The following is a 9,952-nucleotide window of genomic DNA, read 5'->3' as shown; positions in this document are numbered from 1 at the left end:
TTGCTGACCCTTTGACTTATATTGACCTGAAACGTAAAAACGTGTGAGGCCAGCAAGGAACCTTTCTGTCACAATATCTGGCAAGAATGAATCCATTTAAACCAAAAAATGTGGAATAGTAGAATTTGTGCCGTGTGCACGGCTAAGTCTGTGTGGTCAGTGTGTGCGCAGAGGGCTAGACCAAGAGGAGAAGCCACACCAAGACTCCACGGGGCTGGTGAGGACGTGTGCCATACTAATGATAAACAGATCCACACAAGTATGTGTGTGTGCGTGTGGCAGGGGAGTGGAGTGGAGGGTGGGTTGGGGATCATAGGTAAATTTTCATTTGTTATTTTTGGTAATTTTCATAGGGCGCAATATGTTTCTCATTGTGACATATCTGTAGCATGATTGACAGGCTATTGCCACCATCTCCCAAGGTCTCACAATTGGTCCCAGCGCAAGGACATTCTCTATTAAAATTGTAAAACTATCTCTAAGCATGTTATTTTGTTGCTAAGCTCTTGGCCTTATTTCATTTTAAATGACTCTAATGAAGTACCTAACATGTTTAACTATTACCCTGATATTGTATTTAATATGTACCTAATGTATATTAAAAGCGCATAATATCAAATACCTCCAACTTTACATTATAGCGTTAATGACCCTGTGTTCTGAAACTAGTAGTGTGCTTACTGAATTATATAAGGGATATTTTCAGGAAAGAAATTGTTTAAGATTTGGACGGGTGAAAAAGTAGTTTTTGTTTTCTTTAATAAAATATTTTTCATGAAAAAAGTTTCGTTCACGTGTAGTTACTGCAGGATGAGAACTTGTGGGCTATTCTGGCACTATTCTTCCCCCCCCCCCCCCCCCCCCCCCCCGTCTCTACTTTATCACTCTGTGTTCATTTAGTAGCGAAAAGTATCCTCCTCAGCTGAGGGAGGATGTTTCCGAGGAAGGTGCTGCTTATCTAATAATAAAAAGGATGCTTGACTCTTCCTACCGTGCCGTCCTTCAACATCACTGCATATTTTGAGATGAGAGTGATCTATTACACATGGAAACTCTTCACTATTACTTTACAAACTTTTAAAAAATAGATGTTTCAAATCAAGAAAGAAATGTGTGGTAGACTAGTAATTTCATCAGAGCATAGAAGAAAAAAAAAAACTCTACTCGCTTATAACAATGTTTAAATTGTATAGAGAAATAGCTTTGTCCTTTGTTTGAAGAGAACAATGGCACAAGCCTCTGAGGGAGGATGATTTGTCTCTCGCTAAACCGCCCTAACTGTTTATGACAGCAAAAGGACAGGTATCATTAACCTTAGGTGTTGACAATTGAGAATTCATGGGAATGAGTTAGAAAAACGGTGGACGGGTCCCACCCCTGAGTTTGTGGAGAGCAGATGGATTCTGTGAGCCATTGTCACCGACTCCTATGTTACCAGAAAAGAGTCCCCTCAAATTTTCACAGAGGGGGGTTGGTTTCTTGTCCCTTCCTTCTGAAGTTGAAGTGAAAATTCTTTTCAGGAAAAATGGATCTATATTCCAATCAAAGTATTTCCCCAGGTCCTACAACCAAGTTTATTTGTAAATCCATAATTTACTGAACTGTTTTGCCTTCCTTTGTAAGCGATTCTTGTATCAATTAGTGATGGATTCCTGATTCATTTATTTCGGCTGCTGTTCTTGGATTTTAAAAGCTTGCATTCCTCAAGATCACTCTCTTCACAAATACCGTCAATAAATTTCAGCCCAGGACGACAGCTCCAGCTCTCTTCTCCTTTACGGGGTGCTGCTGTCGGCATTCGGAAGCAAATAAGAATTCGGTGACCCCAAGAAAGTATTGGATCAAAACCTACCAATAAAAAATGAAGCTTTCCCAGAGAAACCACTCTGCAGCTATCCTTCACTTCAGAGGCACATGGCAACAACAGGAATTTGGGCTAAGATCTGGTCTCAGGGTGGCACACATTCATTCACGTTTCAAAATCTTTTACATATGCTTATCTTCTTATGCGCATATGGCTGGACTACATTAGATCTACTTAAAATCTATTGAGAGTATTGATTTCTCTTCTTCAGAAAAACCAACACAGTGAAATAGTCTCCCTCCTCTTATAAAGCCCATTAGAGAAAACCAGAATTGTGTTGACATCAAGAAGAACGCTTCCTAATGTACGTGACAGATCGCTGTGGTTCAGGAGACCCGACTCTCTTTCAAATCTAATTAACTGACGTTGTCACACTTGTGAGCTAGTTCCGGCCCCCGTTTGCACAGCAATCACACCTCTATCAACATCAACTCCCTATTTCGTAACCAGAGGTGGCTGAGAACAGGACTAATTAACATATAACTCTCTTAATGATATTTTACCAAAGTAGCACTATTACATCCAATAATTACACGAAGTGTTTGATTTTCATTTGGGCAGTTTTGTAAAAGATAATCTTCAATAACTATGAGACTGGAGTTTAAGAGTGTACGATTTAGCTGAAGTGTTTTAGTAAAACTCGGTATATGAGTCAGAGACCCTGAACTCCCTTAATAGCTGTTATGATTTTGACGTCTTCTTATCTTGAAGAAATTGCCGAAAAGTTGAACAAAACTAATGTGGACGGCTATAATTGAACTGGACAATATCTATATGGGGAAGAGGTGAAGTCACTATATTTAGAAACGAACGCTTGCATCCCGTCCCAACTGCATATTCAGGTTAAATGTGTGCACATCCTGGGAGCCGGAACATCTGTTTCTAGCTTGTTGTTCCTCTTGGCTGCTTTTCAATTGGATTTCCTCGAGCAGGTCCCAGGCTTGTCACCGCAGCCAGGGTCTGTTAACCATCACCACCGGTCCTACATTAAGTAGGAGGTTCAGGGCTGAGCTAATAACTTGCCTGCCTTTCTGACTGATCGCAGTGATGCTCTCCGGGGCCGCTTATCATCAGCCTCCTCGGGGAGGGTGCTCTTCTTTGTCTGTACCTCTGGGGAGAATTGGTTTTGTTTCTCCTTGTTCCTGGAGTTATACGTGAAAAGACAGAGCTCTCGCTGTTGCTTCTATGAAGCGGCCGGGCGAGGCTGTGCCTGTGTGCCCTTTCTGCAGGGACTCTAAGTATTTTGTGTGCGTGATGGTTCTCTTTTCCTTCTTCTACTCTGCAAAATAGAAAAGGAACTATCATTGAATAGGGTTTAAGGAAGCCAGGCAACTTTCAGAAAGAAATAGAGTACTTGAGTGTTCGGAATCGTGGTTATGATTGGGCACCAGATCCCAAGTGGAACATGTTTAATGTTTATAGGGTGGCAAGTGTGTCGTCCACATCCCAGGGGGTGAGCTGGGGGTGGGCTTGGAAGGACATTGGCAATTGTCAAGATGCCTATAAAGGTCTTTATACAATTCAGTGGCTTCCACCTCACAAGTGGTGCAGGCTGACCCTATCAAACGGGATGTCCAGATGCAAGGGTAGATGAAAAGCACGTAGAAAGTTTGTGAACTGGCAAAAGGGGGACACCTTGGATTTGCTTCCCCTTTCTACCTTCTAGGTGGCTTCTGAGACAGCAAAGAAACTTGGGTTCAATCCCCGCCTTGTATCCTGGGATTGACACCATCCTGTTGCGACTGCCACAGCTAAGCTTTGATTGCCAGGGGCTCTCTGACAAACCTTGCACTGACTGCAAACATCACAAGTATTCCTTCCCTCGGGCAGGCCTTTCATTAGGAATTGTCTCTTTTGCCACACTTTGCCCTGGTCCCTCCTGTGATCTGTTGCAAGCTGAAAACAGATATTAGACGAGTAACCTGAAAGTAACACCCCAAGGGACCAGGCCCAGTTACAGAAGCACAGGAAATCAGATCAGCACGCAGTACTATTCTGATGCATGTGGTGTTCCTCTTTTGGGGGAAATCGAGGAGGCAGGTGGACATTTTCCACATTTGTAACCACCAAAGTCATGAGTAAACCCAGCGCTGGGCCTTACTAAATATGATGATAAAAGCTCTTTTGTTCTGATTTTATCTATCTCCTTTGCTTACCCATTTTATAAGCACTTCTGGAAAAGGAGCCAATCTTTAGGAATTGTAGTCATTAAAATCTGCTCGTTAGCCTGCTTTCTAAGTCACAGAATTCCATTGTTAATGCAGTTTGAGCTTGAAAGAGAAAATAAATCGATGACATAAAGAATAATCAGAAAATTCTAGCATTTTGGGGTAAGCCTCTGATTTCCCTTTTGACCTTGCAGAAAATGCTGGCGAATCCTGGGCATTTCCTAGATGGCCAGCCTTGCACAGAGCGCTTCACTGCATTGTTTCCCTGAATTCTTACCAGAAGCCCACGAGGTCTCTGCTGCCTTTATATTTACTGATCCAAAACTGCAATTGTTCCAAAAGTTCATCAGCACAGCAAGCGTCGACTCCTCCTGTTTAAGAAAAATCTGAGAAATGCCTCTATCCTTCCCTCCCTTCAGCCCCACCCCATCCACCCCTTATAAGCTGAGGGGAACTTGTATCGTATGTAAGTATGGGATGAACCTGAGAAAAACCCTGAAGAAAGGTGACGTAAGTTGAAAATCTCCTGAAACTACAGCTTCAGTCTTGAGCTTTTGCACAGAAACAAAAACATCTGGAGGGAGGAAAAGGCAGCAGAGAGTGGCTAGGAAAAGGAAGACCCTCATGGGCAGTAAAGGTGGTCTCGAAACTGTTAATTTCAACACCACTAAGACTATCATTATTGTGATGCCCTTATCCTTATATCTAACTAATCTACCACTCCATATTAGAGGGACTTTCCTACTTTCCTTCTGGCACAGATGCAATTATTTAAAACCATAATGAAAGAGTTCCCTTAAGAACAGTAACATGTAAATACCTTGACCAAATCCAAACTATTTCCAAATTCTGTGTGTGTTTATGGGGAGGGGGGGCGGTGGGGGTAGGAGAGATGCACATTAGAAACTAGCAGCATTAATTCAAACTCCTTATTTCATTCAAAAAATCTGCTTTAAATGATTTCATTTACTACATCTATTATTTCATTGACAATAAATAACAATGTGCTCATACTTCCTGTTTTTATTGCCGTTTTCTTCTTGTTTTAGGACTTTGTTTTACTTTGACATAGTTCCGCTCAGGCACCAGATTCAATTTTGCGTCCTACTTTCTCCCCCTCAGCATTATATCTCAAGCACAGCATTTACTATGGTCTTAAATAAGATGCAAAGACAAGATTTTTAATGGCTATATAATATTTCATCTAGTAGGTGGTCCAGAGTTACCCCGATAGCTCATGTTTTGAGGTTGTTTCCAATGTTTTACTGGCAAATATGTTAGTGTGTGCAAACATTTTAATAACTAGGATTTTCTCTATGTTATAGTCCCAGAATTAAATAGGGTGCATAGTTGGAGGGATCTGAGGTTCTTTAACTTTTCAGTAATAGAAAGAAAGCTCTCTTTCAAGGTTTTCTTTTAGCAGAGGAGCTAAAACTGCGACTCTAGTGAACTCGTGTATCTGACCCACATCTTACTACTAGACGGAGTGGTTCCTGGCTTATTCAGAAACACTAAGGTAATAATCATAAAGAAAATTTAAAGTGAAAGAAGCACATTTCATATCTTGCGTTCAATACAAGCAAGTTTTCCAGAGGTAGAAAAGTTCTGATTTATCTCCATAGGTGTATAAATTTGGCTTGTGAATACATCTTAGGGAAGGTAGATGGAAATAGGAGGATGCAAAAACAGAGAGGGTGTATGAACACGTCTGTAATGATATAAAATTTATTCTGGGGGCGAGGTAAAACTTAATGGTTCGTAAATAGCAAATTCATTATATTTTTAATACTCGCATTATATTAACACCATATAACATCTTTATGGTACCGTCAGTAGCATTTAAATCCTTGACTCGACTTGAAAAACAAACATTTCCAAATCTTGACCATGAAATGATTAGCCAAATAAAATGTTTTAATAAATATTATTGGATTAGAACATGGTTGGTTGGCTCATAAACTGTCTTATAAATGTTTTATGTCATCTGTTACACTGCATTTTTAAATGTTAACAAATTAATTTATTTTAAAGGCCACATCAAGGTGAAAACACCTTGTTTTCACTGGCACATCAGGCAGCAGGACGATAGATCATGGAGCCATTTCTAATTCAGCACATCAGTGGCAGAAGAGATGTTAAGACATAAAATGTGGTATGGTTTGTTAAATATTCATTTATAATTTGCATTCATTATTAAATTATGTGTTGGGCTAATCTTTAATCTTAAAAATACATAGAGTGTCATAAAGCTCTCAGAAGACATAATAAATATTTTATTATTTAGTGTTACTTTGAGTGTTGACTAGAATGCACACAAATGTTTGTCTGTAATGATACTTAATTATTCCAAGGAGATGTGACGTGCGCTGGTATGAAGTTCAATAATTCACTCAAGCCTTCAGGTCACTAAGAGAAATATCAGTTTGGGGACACCATCTCTTCACAATTAACAATGATTCAACTGCTTGCTCCTCATGGTTCCACTGTCATTTCATTGCCTAAAACCGTTTCAACACAGGGTGGTGACTTTGAGGGGCTTATTTTTTTGGGGTCTCAACAACCATCACGATAAACTTCACTTTTAGTATAGAAGCTTGAGAGTTGACATTCTCAGAGATTCAGTCCTTTGAATAGACTATCCCAGAATATGGTATATTCCAGGCTAAGAATTCCCATGCTTGAATAGTCAACTATTTGATTAAGCTCCATAGCCGTGATATTCAATTTGCATTTACTAAACTGAAAAAGTACAGCCATGATGAGAAAGCTGGATGTGACGGAGTGGTGATTTGTATTATAGTCGCCTGGTAGCTGCCCAATGAACCATGTAAAAACAGTTCATTAAAATGTTTATGTGCTTGGCTGGTTAATGCAAAGAAAGCTTTATTGCAGGCTTATAAAACCTTGGTAACTTCAGGATGGAGCCAGATCAATGCATTGTAATAATGTAGGCATATGCTTCATCTCTCCAGGAGTGGAAAGAAGAATCCAGAAACTTCCTTTTCTTCCTCATTTCTATGACCACATATTTTCAGGTTTTTAAAGCTAATCTAGACCTAATTCCTTTTAGCTTTTTTTAAACTAGATAAAATTTTCCAAGTTCACTTGTAGACAATTTGTAATAATTTTTTTTTGCATTAAACCATGGAGTATTGTTTGTAGTAAAATCTAATCAACGAATATGTGATGACTGCAGTTTGTTTGGAAGTTAAACTTTTATGGAATCTCAACTATATTGAATATCCAAAAATAATCAGTATCAATTGGAAAACAGATATGTTAATTTATTTGTCTGCTTGTTTCTCCCATTTCCCTCAACACTTTTGGGGATCACAGACACATTTTAAGCCCATGAGGATATGACCGCGAGACTATAACTATGTGATCTTTAGAAAAATACTTAGGGGCTGGCCCGGTGGCTGAGTGGTTAAGTTTGTGCGCTCTGCTTCAGGGGCCCAGGGTTTCGCCAGTTCAGATCCTGGGCGCGGACACGGCACCACTCATCAAGCCATGCTGAGGCAGCGTCCCACCTGCCACAACTAGAAGGACCCACAACTAAAAATACACAACTATGTACCGGGCCGCTTTGGGAGAAAAAGGAAAAATAAAATCTTAAAAAAAAAATACTTCTGAACAATTGGGTCTATAACAAGAAATGATAAAAAAAAAAAAAACTTCCTTAAAACAAACAAAACACTCATTTTTAATAGAAAGTTGATCCATGTGGGCATTTACCTTCACAGGGTGGGCCAATCAGACTTATAGACGGAAAGGCATGTTTCCAACTCACCTACACAAAGTCTTCCAATAAAAATGGGTTATTCATTCGATTAGTATGTTGAAAAGTGCCTCAAAAACCAGCATGAGAAGAAAATATGCTTTCAGGAGCCAAGCCAAAGGTGTTAAAAATCATAAAATAGTATAATAGTAAGAAAGATATCTTTATATGTTTCCTCTCCTTCTCTCGCGGTGCACACCACTATTTATTATAACAGAGAAAGACACCATACAGTACATTGTCACAGTCAAAACCTATCTATTAAAATAGATACTTCTTGCACACAGCAGACGGTCTCAAAATATTCTTAATGTCCTGTGCATCAGCCAAACTATGGAATTTGAGAACCGCACCTTCATGTGCTTGTGAACATCAAAATCTACTCCCCCCCCACCTCCTGTGAATTGGAGGTTGCGTGGCTGCCTCTAATTGGCATTTGGAGCTATTTTTTCCTAATTCCTAGGTCTACTCCATGTAAGAGAGCGTTCTTTTGGGATCAGGTATTATATTATACAAAGATGAATTTGACTCCAACACATTATATCTATTCAGAAAGTATTAGTAATAAATCAAAGCCAGCACCTAGCATAATGCTTTACACATGGTAGACACTCAATATACACTTGTTGAATGAATGAATGTTGAAGGAGTGGACTTCTAAAATCTGCTTTGAAATGCAGTGGCTGGGTCCTCTTACCTGAGGATATGAGGCCAGGTAGAAGGAAGGGAAGGGAAGAATCCATGAAGTTAAATACATGAAGCCAAATATTGACCTGCTCTGGAGGTCTAGCCTAGTGTTCAGACGGACACAGAGCACCATTTAAAATATCCCTTAGCACACTGCTGGATGGACATCAGATAGTTTTCCTTCTCTATGCAGGTTTTTAAAGCAGACTTGGGTTGAGTTGGGTCTGAAGCCACACCAGTTCAAGACCATTTAATTGAGAATCTCTTCTTATCCTTTGAGATTGCACATCCCATCCACTTTCATATAAGATTAAGAGGCTGTAAGCAGTGATGTGGCCTCTGGTTGGTGATGACAGATGAGACACTTATGTGCACTGACCCACATCTTACACCAGCGCTACAGACGTCAGTGGCCACACCTGATTCGATGACTGTTGTGGCTTCAGATGAGACTCAAAGCAAGTCAAGAATCCATTGTTACCAGAATTGTTTGACTAACATCTGTGCGCGCGCGCGTGTGCAACTACGGCAATGTGAGTATAGTGAGAGAGGTGACAGCATAAGAGGGGAAAGAAGGTCCTAGATTTGAAACCCACCATACCCATGATTATGGCTTTCCAATTCCTAGGATGAAAAAAAGAACTTGGTTAAGTATAATTAAGCTTCTTCATCTTTTGCATCTTTCAAAAAAGCTGGGTAGGGTGCAGAGGGGAGGGTTTGCTCACCATGTGGGTCTCCTCAAGCCCTCTCAGATTTAATTGCAGGCGTAAATGACCCCCAGTCCTGCAGCATATCAACTTGATGTGTATAATTGATAGCCAAACATTTTTTACAGGCTGTTAAATGGTGAGGCCACAATGAAATGTATATAATGTTGATTAAAGTGATTTTTTTGTACAAAAGGGTCAGAGACATTAACAAGTTAAAAGAAAGTGTGAGCTCTGTTCTTATTCCTCTAACCCCGGTTGAGTTTTTTCCCATAATTGACACCACATGTTTACGATGCCTATTTTTGTCAAATTTAAGGCTGTGAGTCTTGAGTGTATTTCGAAGTGCTCTTGAGATTAAGGCGCTCACAGAGTGCTCAGAAAGGTGGATTTCAAACATTATTGCAGCACATGGTAACGGAGAAAGATTTAAATAAACCCCCCTAGCGTGCCTTGTATTAAATTGTCTGGCTCATAATGGCAGACTAAAGTAAGAATAACTCTGAAAAGGATTCAAATGGACACCTAAATGATAATTACCGGGTAATTTTGTTTTGGTTATAATTTGCAGTGTTATTTTTATAACTGACATGAGACATAATATATTTTTCAGGGTTCTGCAATAGCTGAGCAACAAATGGAAGCTGTCAGAAAGCATTTGTAGGAACAGTTATTGCAGAAAGCTGTGAGATTGTTGAAATGCTGCACGGACTACATTTTTTTAAGCCCATCCATCGAACACTTTCCT

General features: G+C 39.8%; 1 long non-coding RNA gene across 1 annotated transcript in view; it reads right to left on the bottom strand.

Annotated features, from left to right (window-relative positions):
• Positions 1 to 742: 742 nt before the first annotated feature.
• Positions 743 to 9,952, bottom strand: part of LOC111771299 (uncharacterized) — a 54,339-nt gene continuing 45,129 nt past the window's right edge. The window contains exons 2-3 of the long non-coding RNA XR_002805060.2: positions 4,310 to 4,403; positions 743 to 3,143 (exon numbers count right to left, since the gene is read on the bottom strand). This is a non-coding gene — a long non-coding RNA (uncharacterized lncRNA). The remainder of the gene's footprint in view (positions 3,144 to 4,309; positions 4,404 to 9,952) is intronic.

This window comes from Equus caballus, chromosome 30 (assembly GCF_041296265.1).
Source record: "Equus caballus isolate H_3958 breed thoroughbred chromosome 30, TB-T2T, whole genome shotgun sequence".
NCBI classification, from domain to species: domain Eukaryota; kingdom Metazoa; phylum Chordata; class Mammalia; order Perissodactyla; family Equidae; genus Equus; species Equus caballus.
The sequence above is the reverse complement of the archived record's forward strand: the minus strand, read 5'-3'. Positions and strand labels throughout refer to the sequence as shown.